This window comes from Lissotriton vulgaris, unplaced genomic scaffold (assembly GCF_964263255.1).
Source record: "Lissotriton vulgaris unplaced genomic scaffold, aLisVul1.2 SCAFFOLD_811, whole genome shotgun sequence".
Classification (NCBI taxonomy): domain Eukaryota; kingdom Metazoa; phylum Chordata; class Amphibia; order Caudata; family Salamandridae; genus Lissotriton; species Lissotriton vulgaris.
The window spans coordinates 701812-718829 of NW_028252708.1; the positions used below are offsets into that span (position 1 = coordinate 701812).

The following is a 17018-nucleotide window of genomic DNA, read 5'->3' on the forward strand; positions in this document are numbered from 1 at the left end:
GTCCATAAAGCTCCACCTACTTCCCGCCCATCTTTTTATTTGGCTCCTGTCCTTTTGTAAATGGTGGCTTTTCATTGGTTATTAGGCTTTGTAGTCCCTCCTTAGTACCTCCCTGTCTCTTTCTGTACCTCCCTGTCTCTTTCTGTAACCTTCCACTATTACATGTGTTGTTACGCCCTAGGTTTTAATGACAACCTCAAGACACTATTTTCTTAAAGGCCTTAAACAAGGCTGGCAGTGGTTACTTTACTTGTCAGCACATCTCCCATTTATATTAGACCTTCTATAAAGTTCCTTCATCAGCTCCACATAGATGACAACCTAATCCGGAATTAATATAATAATTATTTTCTCACGATTCAAAGCTACTCATTGTATATATTGAATGTACTGTGGTACTGTTTTCCATGGATTGCATTATGGGTAGGGTAGATTTACCATATTTTCAAAGTTTATGATGCTCCCTAGGGACCTCTAGGTGCAGCTTGCTGTACTGCACCTACGCATCTTACATTTATATTATTTATTTATTTATTTTATTTTGAAAGTTTTATATAGCGCGAACAAGATCTTTGCAGATATCAGAGCGCTTTACAGGGGGAGATGAAGTAATAGAATGTAATAGTTGAGGTAGTTCGGTACAAGGTGCATAGTTACATAGGTAGGTCAAAGAAAAACCGGAGGTAGATCATAGGTGAGGTAGTGTCAGTACAAGGTACATAGTCAAACCGTTGCGGCAATAATATAAAAGTACAAAAGTAAGCATATACTTATTTAAGCGTGCTGCAAGTGTTTTTGGAGATAACATAAAGGTGGGCATAGTTGAGGTAGGTGCGTGCAGGATGTATAGTCACACAGGTGCATCAGTAGTACAAAATTAGGGATGGTTTAGGTGGTGTAGGTACAGTGTGCAAGTCAGACAGGTGCGTCAGTAGTACATCAAAATACAAAGAGGGAACATATACAATCAAATAAGTCTTAATACCAGTGGTACAAGTAGTACAAAGAGGGAACATATACAATCAAATAAGTCATAATACAAATAGTACTAGTAGACCAAGGGGTCAGGCCGGTATTACGGAGCGGATTCATGAGAGCTACAGGATAATAGATCATGTGTATTTAGCCATGAGGATCGCTTTTACTTCTTTCTTAAACAGTTTGTTGGAGGAGATGAGCCTGGTTTCAGGAGGGAGTGAGTTCCAGATCCTGGGCGCCATTCCTGAAAAGGAGCGTTTATAGGTTTTTTCCTTTCTGAATCTTCGAGGTTTCAGCAGAAGATTGTTTGTACTTCTAGTAGTTCTAGAGCCACCCGAGATTGTCAGCTTTTGAGTGAGGTAGCTGGGCGAGTTGTGGTGTACAGCCTTGTGAGTCATGCAGGCGATTTTCAGATGTATTCTGGCTTCAAAAGGCAGCCAGTTCAGGGATTTAAAGTCAGGGGAAATATGCGAGTGTTTTTTTGAGCCAGTGATGAGTCTCGCTGCAGCGTTAAGGGACGCTCTAAGGGGTGCAGTTGTTGTTAGTGGGAGCCCGCAGAGGGCGGTGCTTCCGTATTCTATGTGCGGGATGACTATAGATTGTACTGCAGTTTGGAAGTCTTTGGCTGGAAGGAAGGCTTTAAGTTTCCTCAAGGTATTGATTTGGAAGTTCGCTCCTTTGGTTGCCTTGCTGATGTGCTGCTGCATGTTGAGATTGGCGTCAAGTGTTATGCCTAAGGATTTTGCTGAGTCTACGACGGTAGGTTGTACATTTAAAGCTGTTAACTGCTTAAGCCATGTTTGAGCCGTGGAGATTTTTGCGGGAGGAGAGATCAGGAGGAACTCAGTCTTCAGGGCATTGAGTTTGAGGTGATTCTCTGCAAGCCAGGACTGGGTGTTTCTGATCGTGGTGTTCAGAAGCATGATGTCCTTGGCGATTGTATTTTGAGATAGAGTTGGGTGTCGTCGGCATACATGTGGAAGTGAACATTGGATGTCTGTAGCAAAGTAGTGAGAGGTTCCATAACTAGGTTGAACAGTGTAGGGGAGAGGGAGGATCCTTGTGGGACGCCTAGTGATACAGGTACCGGAGAGGACATCAGGTTGTTGCTTTTGAATCTTTGTGAGCGGTTGTGTAGAAAGGAGGTGAACCACTTGAGAACAGTCCCTGAGATGCCCATTCTTGTGTTTAACAGTTCGAGTAAGTTCTCATGTTTAACTGTGTCGAATGCTGAGGAGAGATCCAGAAGGATGAGGAGGCAGGTTTCGTTTTGGTCTAGGATTTGGAGGGTGTCGTCCACTATGTGCGTCATGGCTGTTTCGGTACTGTGCCCTGCACGGAAGCCTGATTGATGAGCGCTGAGGAGATCAAACTTGTCTATGTGTTTAGTCAGTTGTAGCTGTACGCATTTTTCCAACAGTTTGGCGAGGGTGGGAATATTTGTAATAGGGCGGTAGTTGTTTAGATCAGTGGGGTCTGCTGTTGTTTTTTTAGTAGAGGTGTGACTTGTCCGACTTTGAGGGCATCTTTAAATGTCTCTTCATTCGCTCCACATCAAGTACAGCCTAATCCAGAATTAATAGAATAATAGTTTTGTCAGATTTCAAAGCTATTAATTGTATATATGGACATAGCTATTTAAATGTACTTGTGATACTGTCTTGCGTGCAATTCATTATGGGAGTACCATATGCGACCAAAAGTTTGTGATGCTCACTGGGGACCTGTAGGAGCTGTTTTTGCAATTGGCAGTGCAGGTGCCTTGCTCACTAGTGACCTCTAGGAGCAGCTTGCGGTAATGCACCTCCCACCGCTCACATTTATATTAGACCTTCTATAAATTTCCCTTCATCAAATCCACATTGAGTACAACCTAACCCGGAATTAATATTCTTTTGTCACATTTCAAAGCTACTAATTGTATACATTGACATAGCTATTTGAGTGTACTGGTGGTACTGTCTTGCATGCAATGCATTATGGGTAGGGTGTATTTACCATATCTTCAAAGTTTATGATGCTCACTAGGAAGCTCTAGGCGCAGCTTGTGGTGCTGCACTGAGACATACAATGCTGGTTCCTGGCTCACTACGCAATTATTTGCAAAGCACTAGGTCTCGCATTACTGAAAGTATGAGCTATTGGCGTTGCATTATTATTTGCAACACCAATATCTCAAACTATCAGTAATGCAAGACCTATTGCATTGCAAATCCTTGTTTCACTTTCCCTACCTTTTTCTTTATTATCACATACAAGAGGATCTCGAAATGTGTAACTTGTGGTTGTGCGCTGTACAGAACCTTCTCCTGTGCTGGATAGAATGACCTATAATAATGTTTATGTACAGGAGGAACCTCGGCCACCCGAAGAGTGCAAATAACAACTGACTTACCTCTCTTTCCAATATTGGCATTGTTGTTGGGAGAGGACGAATGACTGTTTCTAAATTCATGTTCGAAAACGGATACTTAAAAAAAAAAAAAGACTTCTCGATGCACTGAAATAATCTGAAGCATTAAAGTGGGACGGTTCTGCGTATTAATGAGACACTTTTTGAATTTTGAAGAGACAATCATATTTTTACACTTTTACTGCAAGAAGTCTTTAATAATGATAGTGTTCTCAAAGTTAAGGAGCGCAGGATACCCTAGGTGCTCACTTTATTTAACTTCAATTAACTTTTAAATAAATTCTTGCCAGTAAATTTTTCATATTTTCAATGTTTTCTCTACGTCGAATAAACAGCAGCACAGTGATGTTGGCCAGGAGGCCCTTCTTTGGGTGTCCTTGGTAGCTTGTGCCCCGTCTCGGGGTGTCCTCGGTAGCTTGTGCCCCGTCTCGAGGTGTCCTCGGTAGCTTGTGCCCCGGTGTCCTCAGTAGCTGTGTACGATCCTGCCCGTGGCAAGACTCGAGCAGGGGATTGCTGTGTGCCAGGGTCAGTGTGGAGGGGGCAGCTGGGGTCAGATCCTGCTCGTGACAATACTCGAGCAGGGGGCAGCGGTGTGCTAGGGTCAGTGTGGAGGGGGCAGCTGGCACCGCTCTGTTCAATCCTGCCTGTGGCAAGACTCCAGCAGGGGCACCGGTGTGCTAAAGTGGCAGCTCTTAATCGTTGACTTCTCAGGGTACCCTAAATGTAAATGTAAATGTACGTGTATTTATATAGCGCAAATCACTGACCGGGGTCGGTATCTAAGCGCTTGTTTAGGGAACCCGTCCTGGTATTCCCCTGTGAGATAACCCCGGCAGGGTATCGACAAGGTGAAAGCCAGGCATCCCGCCGCGTGGGGCCGTTGTGGAGATTAAGCAAGCTATTGCCCAGAGTCGCAGAGTGTGAACCCGTGAGTCGAGAAGGCACCGGAGCGAGAATTATCGAGTCCGTGGAATTTTTTAGCCCAAGACCCGCCGAGGCGTGGAATTGAACCCTGGTCCAGGGCCGATCTCAGCTTCCGGGTCTGCTGCCTCTAACCCCTGAGCCACACTTCTCCACTAATACCCTAGTGAATTAGTACTGGAAGCTGGACACCCCGCCCTAACTCATTTCTGTGATTCAAAACTAAAAAAAAATACAGAAATAAGTCTGCATCAAACAAATACATCAGTTATGTAATATCTTATGTACTTTACAAAAAAATACGCTGTAATCAAATTGTAATGTGAAGTCTGTGGATTCTCAAAATGCAGTTGTATTTCTAAACGACAACGCAATATGCTAGACCATGGGTACTCGCAAACCTTTTCTTAGGGGCCACAAATGAAGGTCTGTGGTGTTCCCGGGGCCGTGTTGATGCTAGCTCGGTGGCAGTGGGGCTGCTTGTTGTGCTGTATCTGAGTTGCAATCCCGCTTCCGCACCGTGGGTGAAGCCTTTTCTGCTTGCTATCACTACCTTAGGAAAGTCAAGTGAATTCACTTAATTATTGTATTGGAATTAAATAGAATTGTACAATATGAAACCATAAAACCCAGGATTAATCATGGCTTCCCCGCTTGACCAAATTGTGTGATCCTATGCAAATTGTCTAATTTCACATTGCCTCCCTTTTCTTCGTTTTGCCACATAAGAGCACCTTGAAATGCACGTGGTCAAGATACATGCTGTGTCAAACTTTCTCTTGTGTTTGATTTATTAAACCATGATCTTGTCCACCTACAATAAGAGCCCGCTGCCCGGAGGTTCCTTGTGGTAGGTGGCTTGACTCTTAAGTTCTGTATTGGGATTGCTACCTGGTTGGCAGGAGTCATGGCTGTTTCTTTGTTCCTTTTGAAAACTGTCACGTTTACAAAATCTGAAAGCAGTGATGCCATCTCGTGTTCTAAGGTGGATTGCATGTTCTTGAAATACACGTTTAATTATGAAGAGACTTTATTTGTACTTGTTTGTTGAAAGGTGCCTTATAAATGAATGAGCTCCTAAAGTTAAATGGCGCAGGACACCTTATTTGCTTCTTTTCTTTCAGTTAGTGTAAATAAACGCTTGTCTGTTTAATGAACATCTTTATGAATGAATCTTCGTGCCCCCAGCAGCCCAGTGCGGCCATTCATGCGCCCCAGGCCGTATTTGAGTCTCAATGGGCAGCTAGACCTTCTAATAGCTGTCTTCTTTTGCTCCCTGTGCAGCTCCAACTCAGGTTGGCATTGTCCACACTTGATTTTATTGGCTTTATTTGTGCTCCCACGAATCGAGATAAATGTAAATGTACATGTATTTATACAGCGCAAATCACCGACCCGGTATCTAAGCGCTTGCTTAGGGAACCCATCCTGGTATTCCCCTGTGAGATAACCCCGGCAGGGTATCCACAAGGTGAAAGCCAGGCATCCCACGGCGAGGGGCCGTTGTGGAGATTAAGCAAGCTATTGCCCAGAGTCGCAGAGTGTGAACCCGTGAATCGAGTAGGCACCGGAGCGAGAATTGTCGAGTCCATGGACATTTTAGGACTCAAGACCCCGCCGAGCCGGGAATTGAACCCTGGTCCCGGGCTGACCTCTGCTTCCAGGTCTGCCTCCTCTAACCAGTGAGCTACACAAGGATAGCAACTTAATTTGTAGCTTCAAATTTTAAATTCCTTCCCATTTACAGACTTTTAAAACCTGAAATTTTGATTTCTGTGTACATATACTTTATTAATCTGCCAATATGGTTTAATTTTATGAACGTGTGGCCTTTGAGTAGGCATAGCAGATCCCCAGGTGTCCGCAAAGCACAGGTTGAGAACCACTGTGCTAAAATGTTACTGTGTACTCCAAGGCCAACGACATGTATGGTTTAGGACTGTTTCCCTGGCCCTCACTACCTGTGTGTACCCGTAGGCTGACATGTATGGTTCCCGGTTGTTTATATAGCTCTTAGTACCTCTGTGTACCCATTGGCTGGTGACATGGATGATTTCGGGCTGTTTATATAGTGCTTAGTACCTGTGTACCCATTGGCCCATGACATGTATGGTTTCGGCCTGCTTATATAGTGCTAGGTATCTGTGCACCCATTGGCCCGTGACATGTATAGTTTAGCGCTGTTTATATAGTGCTAGGTACCTGTATACCCATTGGCCGTTGACATGTATGGTTTCTTTCTGTTTATATAGTGCTTAGTACCCGTGTAACCATTGGCCGGTGACATGTATGGTTTCGGGCTGTTTATATAGTGCTTAGTACCTGTGTACCCATTGGCCGGTGGCATGTATGGTTTCGGGCTGTTTATATAGCGCTTAGTACCTCTGTGTACTCATTGGCCGGCGACATGTATGTTTCGGGCTGTTTATATAGTGCTTAGTACCTGTGTACTCATTGGCCGGTGACATGTATGTTTCGGGCTGTTTATATAGTGCTTAGTACCTGTGTACTCATTGGCCGGTGACATGTATGTTTCGGGCTGTTTATATAGTGCTTAGTACCTGTGTACTCATTGGCCGGTGACATGTATGTTTCGGGCTGTTTATATAGTGCTTAGTACCTGTGTACTCATTGGCCGGTGACATGTATGGTTTCGGGCTGTTTATATAGTGCTTAGTACCTGTGTACTCATTGGCCGGTGACATGTATGTTTCGGGCTGTTTATATAGTGCTTAGTACCTGTGTACCCATTGGCCGGTGACATGTATGTTTCGGGCTGTTTATATAGCGCTTAGTACCTGTGTACTCATTGGCCGGTGACATGTATGTTTCGGGCTGTTTATATAGTGCTTAGTACCTGTGTACTCATTGGCCGGTGACATGTATGGTTTCGGGCTGTTTATATAGTGCTTAGTACCTGTGTACTCATTGGCCGGTGACATGTATGTTTCGGGCTGTTTATATAGCGCTTAGTACCTGTGTACTCATTGGCCGGTGACATGTATGTTTCGGGCTGTTTATATAGTGCTTAGTACCTGTGTACTCATTGGCCGGTGACATGTATGTTTCGGGCTGTTTATATAGCGCTTAGTACCTGTGTACTCATTGGCCGGTGACATGTATGGTTTCGGATTGTTTCCGTGGCGCTCACTACCTGTGTGTACCCGTAGGCCGACGTATGGTTTCGGGCTGTTTATATAGCGCTTAGTACCTATGTGTCCTGGGGGTGGGCTGGGCCCATCGCCCTTGAGCGGCTGAAACCCGCAGGCAGCCCCCCTGAAACAGAACGCCTCTGACATCAGCAAGGGGGGCACAGGCTGCTAATGAAGGACAGATGAGCGCGTCATCACGTCATGATGCGCCCTGCTGCGACCCTCTGCAGAGAAGAGAATAGAGAGAGAGGGGGCAAGGGCCAGCACTGGCCCCCCTCACACTCAAAGAGTGGGGGGGGCTACAGGGTGCAGCGCAGCAAGCATGGACACGGCCCCTGAGATAGTAACACACTGGTATCTGCCCCCTGCCAGGCTGCATGGGGACCCCCCAGCTGGAGAGGCTGGGCAGGGACTCCGGGCCTCTGCCCCTCTCCTGGACAGGCCCTGTCCGACGGGGGGGGGGACACACGTGCTTCTGACAGTAGCTCCTCGTTTCCGCCTCCGCTGTGCTGGGGCTTCGCAGCGCCCTGTCCTTTCCATGATGCACAGACGGTTCGGCGTGCCAGCCTGGCCCTCGGCTCCAGGGGGCACAGACTGGGCACGGACAGACTGACCTCGGCTGGAGATCTCCCGAGGAGTGTGGACCCCGCAGAGTTTAACAAACTGAAGTCCTAAATGCCTGCGCCTGGCAGCTGCGTAGGGCTCCCTCGGACCCTGGCTGGGGGCCAGCAGACGGGGCTAGAGGCTTAGGAAGAGGTGGGGCAGAGCCTTCTATCCGAGTGAGTGGGGGGGGGGGGGGGTCTATTGTATTGTTGCCTTTGCTAAACTAACTCGGCGCCGGGGACACAGCCCTTGTCTGCGAAGCATTTTGTTTTTACTGATTGAACTCTGTGAAAACAATAGAGCAGATTTGAACCTTAAAGTAAGACTGCCATCATTGTAATACTCGCCCCTCAGACCCCTGGCCCCGGCGCCACTGCTTCACTAATGGAGTCCTGCCCAGCTCTGATCTCCTGCCGTCCAAACCAAGGTGCCCCCTCTGCTTCACTTGTCCTTTCCCACAAACCAACAGTGGACCAGCGGGTATGCCCTGGTCCCCTATTGCAGGAAAGGAAAGATGGGGACTGTGCCAGAACTCTGCCACTGCACCACCAATGATGCCTGCAGCTCTGTGAAGCAAGTGGTCTACTCTGCCCATCCCCAGGGGGAGCTGTGGCCGCCCCCGGGGGAGCGAGCTCTGGCCGCCCCCGGGGGAGCGAGCTCTGGCCGCCCCCGGGGGAGCGAGCTCTGGCCGCCACCGGGGGAGCGAGCTCTGGCCGCCCCCAGGGGAGCGAGCTCTGGCCGCCCCCGGGGGAGCGAGCTCTGGCCGCCCCCAGGGGAGCGAGCTCTGGCCGCCCCCGGGGAAGCGAGCTCTGGCCGCCCCCGGGGGAGCGAGCTCTGGCCGCCCCCAGGGGAGCGAGCTCTGGCCGCCCCCAGGGGAGCGAGCTCTGGCCGCCCCCAGGGGAGCGAGCTCTGGCCGCCCCCAGGGGAGCGAGCTCTGGCCGCCCCCGGGGGAGCTCTGGCCATCCCCGTGGAGCTCTCCCATCCCCAGGGACCTCTCACAGGCCTGATGCCAGAGCCAGCTTTCTTTTGCTTCCAACTGCATCTAGCCCCGAGTCCACCCTCTCGCCTGGGCCCTGTTCCCAGTGCAGCACGGGTGACTTGGGTCCCTAATGCTAGCAAGGAAAATGGGCCCTCTCCCTCTCCGTAGTAGGGCAGGGTGGCTGGGCCCCTGTGCTCTGAAGCCGGGGCCGGGTAGGGTGCTTAAGAAGAAACGGGCCTTCTCCCCAGGGTGCCCTAGACATGTCTGCAATGAAACCTCATGGTGATAAATATATATATATATTTGAGGTAATCTCTAGCAGCGTATTTCTGTTGTGTGTCCTTTTAGTGGGCACTTTTGTTTTCAGCAGATACATTCCGATTACATATTGCAAATGTGTGCATTTTTAAAGCTCTTTTTAAATCTAAATCATTTTGCGGCAGCTGATTTTATAATGCATAACACAATGCCAACATAATGATCTATTAAGTGTTTTGTGTCGCAGCCTCGGATATCGCAGCATTCTGAATAAACAAGTCACTATTCCCTTCTGCGCCAATCAGGAATTCATGGAGTGACTCTGGTCACCGACTCTGCACAGATCACATTAACCAAGGGAGGCTTCATAAAGTACATGTCCCATCCATTCCCATTGAAAGTATTAAAGTTACTTGGCCCTCCTGCGCACTGAGCCCTCTCCTGCGCACTGAGCCCTCTCCTGCGCACTGAGCCCTCTCCTGCTCCGGGAAAGGAGCGCTCTCCTGCGCACTGAGCCCTCTCCTGCTCTGGGAAAGGAGCGCTCTCCTGCGCACTGAGCCCTCTCCTGCTCCGGGAAAGGAGCGCTCTTCTGTGTACTGAGCCTTCTCCTGCTCCGGGAAAGGAGCGCTCTTCTGTGTACTGAGCCTTCTCCTGCTCCGGGAAAGGAGCGCTCTCCTGTGTACTGAGCCCTCTCCTGCTGTGGGGAAGGAGCGCTCTCCTGTGTACTGAGCCCTCTCCTGCTGTGGGGAAGGAGCGCTCTCCTGCGTACTGAGCCCTCTCCTGCTCTATGGAAGGAGCGCTTTCCTGCTCTGGGTAAGGAGCGCTCTCCTGTGTACTGAGCCCTCTCCTCCTCTGGTGAAGGAGCGCTCTCCTGTGTACTGAGCCCTCTCCTGCTCTGGTGTAGGAGCGCTCTCCTGTGTACTGAGCCCTCCTGTTGGACAGGCCTCGTGGCAGGCCCGACCCCTCCCCGCATGGCGGGTCGCGGACTACTGCTACCCCTGTTCCCCGGACAAGAACCACACCTGCAGCCCGCCGGGTCAACCCCCAGCTCTTCCCCGACGGAACACCGGCTCATAACCATAGCATTCTCGGCTGGCCCGGGTCCCTTCCCGAACCACCGGCCCCGGCCCAGCCGCCATCTTGGACCCGCCACGACCAGGCCTCGTGGCCGCGGGTCGACCTCAGCCTCAGGCCCAGCCAAGCCCCGACACGAGGCACCACCATCCACACAGGGGGTAAAGAGACCACTTGGCGAGTCAAAGGAAGAAGGAGTGTCGATGGCTCCCCTCCGCCAGGTTTCGATCGCCCCCAGCCTCCCTGGGCGCTGGCTCCACCCCCCTGCTGGGTGTCTGGACTCTCTCATCCCGGACCCCCCGATCTCCAAGTGCGAGGGTCCGGACATCAAAGGGCGCCAGACCTATAACTGGGGCAGCTCCAGAGCAGGAAGCCAGTTGTATCCTGGAGTTGAGAGACACCGAGACAAACTCATCCTTGGAGGCCTGCTGGCGCTGCCGCGGCTCCTCTTCGTGAACTATCTTTGAAGGCCTGCTGGCGCTGCCGCGGCCCATCCTCGTGAACCATCTTTGAAGGCCTGCTGGCGCTTCCGCGGCCCCTCCTTGCGAACCCTCCAGCTCGAGGATTGAGAGCTATACACCAGCCACCCCTGTACCGGACCGGTACTGAGACTGTCCCGCTACCCCCTTTCCCAAGAGACTAGAATTGAAGGGATCATCGTATCCTGGTCCTGCTGTATCGTCAAGTTAACCTGCCTAAGAATCTCGATAAAAGTGTACAGAACCTATCTTTGTGTGGCATCCATCTGTGGGGGCGGTAGTTGCTCGTCTGTACGATTGAAGGAGAGGGCCCTCACCAGGAGGCCTCTCCCCCTTGCTCGTCCGACCCTCCGGGTTCCCGTCTAACATTGGTGGCCAGCGGCGCGATCCGAGCCGACGCATAATCGTACGGAGAGTAACTCACCCCACGACGCACAGCAACAATGTCGACGAAAGAGATTGGAACAACCACGAAATTCCAGATGGAACGGCTGGAGGAATACAGCCACAAAGAATTAAAACAATTCTGCATAGACTTGGGCATTGCTACCATGGGACTGAGCACCAAAGATGACCTCACGCACGCCTTGGAGTCTTGGGTGGAGACGGGAGCACCCCCACCCCAAAACGAAAGCATTGAGACCACAGAAACAAATGCAACCCCCGAAGAAGAAAGAAGAGCGGGCCTCTCTTCCGAGGAGGCCCGAGAACGGGAGAGGAGCCGGCTCCACGAGTTGGAACTGGCTTGACTCCGCTTAGATGGGGAACTGAAACTAGCAGAACAAAAGATGGCCCTCAAACTCTTACGGCTACGGGAAGAACGGGAAGAGAAAAAAAGCCAGAGGGAGCTGGAAGAGAAGAAATTAGCGTACGAACACGAGCGCAGTTTAAAAGAGCTAGAAATTCGACGACAAAACAAGGACCTCGGCGTCCCCGAAAGCCAGAACTCCCCATCTCCTACAGACACCAAGGTCCACATTCCCAAAGACGCGTCCGAGAGTACTATCGGAACGACGACATCCAGCAATGGTTCAAGGCATACGAGGTAGCCATGATCTCCCACCGAATTCCGCGAAAAGACTGGGGAGCCGGGTTGTGGGGGAGATTCGTCAACGAAGGAAGAGATGCCCTGCTACAACTCCCCGACGCAGAGATGACCTCCTACGAACACATGAAAGCCGCCCTTCTCACTCGCTATGGGCTCACCCCCGAGATGTACCGGCAGCGATTTCGAGACTGTAAAAGAATCCCCGGTACCACCTGGGTCGAATAGGTGAACTTTTTTAGCCGAGCCTTAGAGGGATGGATCAAAGGCAGCCAGGTCACCACCTACGAACAATTATTCGATCTCATCGTGTGGGAGCACCTCTCCAATAATTGTTTCGTGGAATTAAGGCAGCATCTCCTCGATAGCAAGCTGACCGAACCCCGGAAACTCGCCATCGAAGCGGATCGATGGGAGAGCACCCGGGTCCCCCTGAGTTGGCCGGGAGAACAAAACAGAGCCTCCCAGGGGTCCCACCGTCCACGAGGGGGAGGAGGCGGCCAGGGTCGGGGCAGGGACACCGTTACGGTGCCCCCCACTAGCAACCCACCGTCTCCGGCCGGAAGAGGAAGCCCTCCGACGCGACCGGGATTCCGCTCCAACCTGGTCTGCCACAAATGCCAGCGGCCCGGCCATTACGCCAATGACCCGAACTGTCCGAGAAACCAGTCAGTCCAGGCCCCGGGTCCAGTGAACCGCCAGATCACCGCCGTCGCCCTCGGAGAAGAGCAAGGCGAAGAAGAAACCGAAGAGTGCGAACACTATCAGCCCGAGTGGGAACCCGCCGCCATGTCCCTGGTATGTCTAGGGGAAAGGGACATGCTCCCGCGGGCCCCCATCCCAGCCAACACGCAGAAGTACAGCAGTGGGTCGCCATTAATGGACACCGGGCTGAAGCCCTCCGCGACACAGGGGCCAGTGTGACCGCCGTCCGTTGCCATCTGGTGACCCCCGATCAAATCCTGCCCAACGTACTTTGCCCAGTACGGTCTGCGGACAACTCCGAAAGCCTGTGCCAGATGGCCCGCGTCCCCTTCAAGTGGGGGGGGGGGGGGGGGGGAGGGGGAGGGGGAGGGGGAGGAGTGTCGGGCATGCTGAAAGTGACCGTCCGAGACGATGCCCCTGTGGACTGCCTCCTGGGGAACGATCTCGAGAGCTCCCACTGGGCAGCCGTTGAGCGAAGAGAGCACCTGGGGATGCTTGGCCTCCCTGAATGGGTCTGCGCCACGACCAGATCCATGGCCGCCGCGCCATCCCCACCACGGAAGAAACTGAGTGGCCCGAACCTCCACCGCCGGTCGTCACAGAAGAGACCACCCCTGAGCCTGGTCCACCGGGCCCAACAACGAAGACCCTGACCCACTCCAAGACCTCCCGGAGCTGGCCCAGTGGCGCCAAGAAGGTGGCCCCACTCAGGAACAGTTCCGTCAGGAACAAAGAGCGTGCCCCTCCCTTGAGGGGCTCTGACAGCAAGCCATAGCCCAGAGCGCAGGGGATGCCTCGGGGGCCCACTGGATCTATTGGGACAACGGGCTCCTATACAGTGAGCAAAAGATTGCCGAACTGTGAGCCAGCCGGGGGCTGGTGCTCCCCCTCCGATTCAGAGACTTCCTCTTGAACCTGGCACATGATGTGCCTCTCGCCGGGCACCATGGGGCAGGACAAGACTTACAGCCGCCTGGTGACCCATTTCTACTGGCCTAAAATGCGGAACGATGTAATGAACCACTGCCGGGCCTGCCCCACCTGCCAGGCCAGCGGGAAGAGCAGCCGGAAACTAAAAGTCCCCCTGCAACCCTTTCCCATCGTCACCACTCCCTTTGAGCGGGTGGGGATCGACATCGTGGGGCCCCTAGAGCCCCGGACAGCACAAGGTCACCGGTTCATACTCGTCCTGGTGGACCATGCCACCCGCTATCCCGAGGCCATCCCTCTCCGAACCGTGACAGTGCCCGTGGTGGGCCGAGCCCTGATGCGGATCTTCTCGCGGGTGGGCTTCCCCCGAGAGGTCGTCAGTGATCGGGGCACAAACTTTATCTCCAGATACATGAAGTCCCTATGGCAACAGTGTGGGGTCACCTACAAATTTACGACCCCCTACCACCCGCAAGGAAACTGACTAGTGGAACGAATCGACCGCACCCTCAAGGGTATGATCATGGGCCTGGAAGAGCCCCTACGCCGCCAATGGGACGTGCTGCTACCATGCCTCCTGTTTGCCTACCGGGAGGTCCCACAGAAGTCCCTGAGATTCAGCCCCTTAGAGCTTCTGTATGGGCACCCCGTCCGGGGTCCCCTCAGCCTTGTCAAGGAAGGGTGGAAGGTGACCCCACAGAAAACTCCTCCTGATGTGTACAAGTACCTCTTGACCCTCCGGAACCAGACGTGGCGGTTCAGGGAACTCGCCAAGGCCAACCTCGAAGCCAGCCAAGAAGACATGAAACGTTGGTACGATCAAAATGCCTCATCCATTGAGTTTGAGCCGGGACAACAGGTCTGGGTCATGTCCCCGGTCGAACCTTGCGCCCTCCAGGACAAATGGACCGGACCCTTCAAGGTGGTGGAGCGCAAGGGCCCCGTCACCTACCTGGTGGACCTGGAGTCCCCCCCGGAACCCTCTCCGGGTCCTCCATGCCAACAGACTTAAGCCTCACTTTGTGCGCTCTGAACTTAGCCTCCTGATGGCTACCGACAGTGGGGCGGAAGAGGACTCCGAGCCCCTCCCCGACCTCCTGAGGGCCCTCAAAGGACGGCTCCGTGGAAGGGGTCCACCTCTCCGATGCCCTGTCCCCAGCACAACGCCAAGACTGCCAAGACTTGCTACAGCAATTTGCCGACCTGTTCTCCCTCATCCCTGGGGTCACCCCCTGGTGCCTCCACGATGTCGACACCGGGATAGCCCCCCTATCCGGCACAGGGCCTACAGGGTACCTGATCGAGTACGTGCCTGCATCCAGTCAGAAGTATCCAAGATGCTAGCCCTAGGAGTAATCGAGCCCTCCGACAGTCCCTGGGCCAGCCCAGTTGTGCTGGTCCCCAAGGCCGCCGCCCCTGGAGTCGCCCCAGAGCTCAGATTTTGTGTAGACTACCGGGGCTTGAACGCAGTCACCCGGACAGACGCTCACCCCATCCCCCGAGCGGATGAACTGATCGACCGCATGGGGGCCGCCTGCTACCTGAGCATCTTTAACTTGACCGCAGGCTATTGGCAGATCGGCCTCACCCCTGGCGCCCAGGAGCGATCCGCCTTCTCCACCCCGGATGGCCACTACCACTTCAAAGTGATGCCCTTCGGAATGAAAAACGCCCCCGCCACCTTCCAGAGGCTCGTAAACAAAGTACTGGCGGGGCTGGAGGAGTTCAGCGCCGCCTATCTGGACGATATTGCCGTGTACAGCCGCCACTGGGCAGAACACCTCCAACACCTCCGAGGTCCTGAACGCCCTCCGGCGGGCAGGACTAACAATCAAGGCCAGCAAGTGCCAAATCAGCCAAGGGTCCGTGACCTACCTGGGGCACCAGGTGGGAAGTGGCCAGGTGGTCCCTCTCCAACTCAAGAGCGCTGCCATTCAGGCTTGGGAGCCCCCGGTCACCCAAACAGAGGTCCGCGCCTTCCTGGGGCTCACCAGATACTACCGGCGCTTCGTAAAAGACTATGGCAGCCTTGTGGGGCCCCTCACAGAACTCATGTCCAAGAAGAACCCCCCGAAAGTACACTGGACTCCTGAGTGTCAGGCCGCCTTTGAGAAACTCAAATCCGTTATGTGCACCGCCCCTGTGCTCCAAGCCCCCGACTACAGCCGGGAATTTATAGTACAAACAGATGCCTCCGATCACGGCGTGGGGGCCGTCCTCTCCCAAATCAACACAGAAGTAGTTGACCAGCCAGTGGCCTTCATCAGCCGACGCCTGCTGGCCCGAGAACAACGCTGGAGCACCATAGAGCGAGAGGCCTTCGCCGTGGTGTGGGCCCTCAAGAAGCTCCGGCCTTATCTCTTCGGTACCCACTTCCGGGTACAAACAGACCACCGTCCTCTGCAATGGCTGATGCAGAGGCGGGGAGAGAACCCGAAGCTGTTGCGTTGGTCCATCTCCCTGCAAGGGATGGACTTAACTGTGGAGCATCGCCCAGGCCAAGATCACGCCAACGCAGACGGCCTGTCCCGCTTCTTCCGCCTCGGCGAGGAGATTACCCAAGAGGATGGGTGACTCTCCCTGCCTTCAGCTGGGGGGGACGCATGTTGGACAGGCCTCGTGGCAGGCCCGACCCCTCCCCGCATGGCGGGTCGCGGACTACTGCTACCCCTCTTCCCCGGACAAGAACCACACCTGCAGCCCGCCGGGTCAACCCCCAGCTCTTCCCCGACGGAACACCGGCTCATAACCATAACAATCTCGACTGGCCCGGGTCCCTTCCCGAACCACCGGCCCCGGCCCAGCCGCCATCTTGGACCCGCCACGACCAGGCCTCGTGGCCGCGGGTCGACCTCAGGCCCAGCCAAGCCCCTACATCGAGGCACCACCATCCACCCAGGGGGTAAAGAGACCACTTGGCGAGTCAATGGAAGAAGGAGTGTCGATGGCTCCCCTCCGCCAGGTTTCGATCGCCCCCAGCCTCCCTGGGCGCTAGCTCCACCCCCCAGCTGGGTGTCTGGACTCCCTCATCCCGGACCCCCCGACCTCCAAGTGCGAGGGTCCGGACATCAAAGGGCGCCAGACCTATAACTGGGGCAGCTCCAGAGCAGGAAGCCAGTTGTATCCTGGAGTCGAGAGACACTGAGATGAACTCATCCTTGGAGGCCTGCTGGCGCTGCCGCGGCTCCTCTTCGTGAACTATCTTTGAAGGCCTGCTGGCGCTGCCGCGGCTCATCCTCTTCGTGAACTATCTTTGAAGGCCTGCTGGCGCTGCCGCGGCTCATCCTCTTCGTGAACTATCTTTGAAGGCCTGCTGGCGCTGCCGCGGCTCATCCTCGTGAACCATCTTCGTAGGCCTGCTGGCGCTGGCGCTGCCCATCCTCGTGAACCATCTTTGAAGGCCTGCTGGCGCTGCCGCGGCCCCTCCTTGCGAACCCTCCAGCTCGAGGATTGAGAGCTATACACCAGCCACCCCTGTACC

General features: G+C 53.5%; 1 protein-coding gene across 1 annotated transcript in view; it reads left to right on the top strand.

Moving 5' to 3' along the window:
• LOC147662072 (inactive tyrosine-protein kinase 7-like) overlaps positions 1-17018 on the top strand; it is a gene marked incomplete at its 3' end in the record, with an annotated part of 203250 nt that overhangs the window by 8770 nt on the left and 177462 nt on the right. The gene's annotated exons all lie outside the window — the stretch shown is intronic.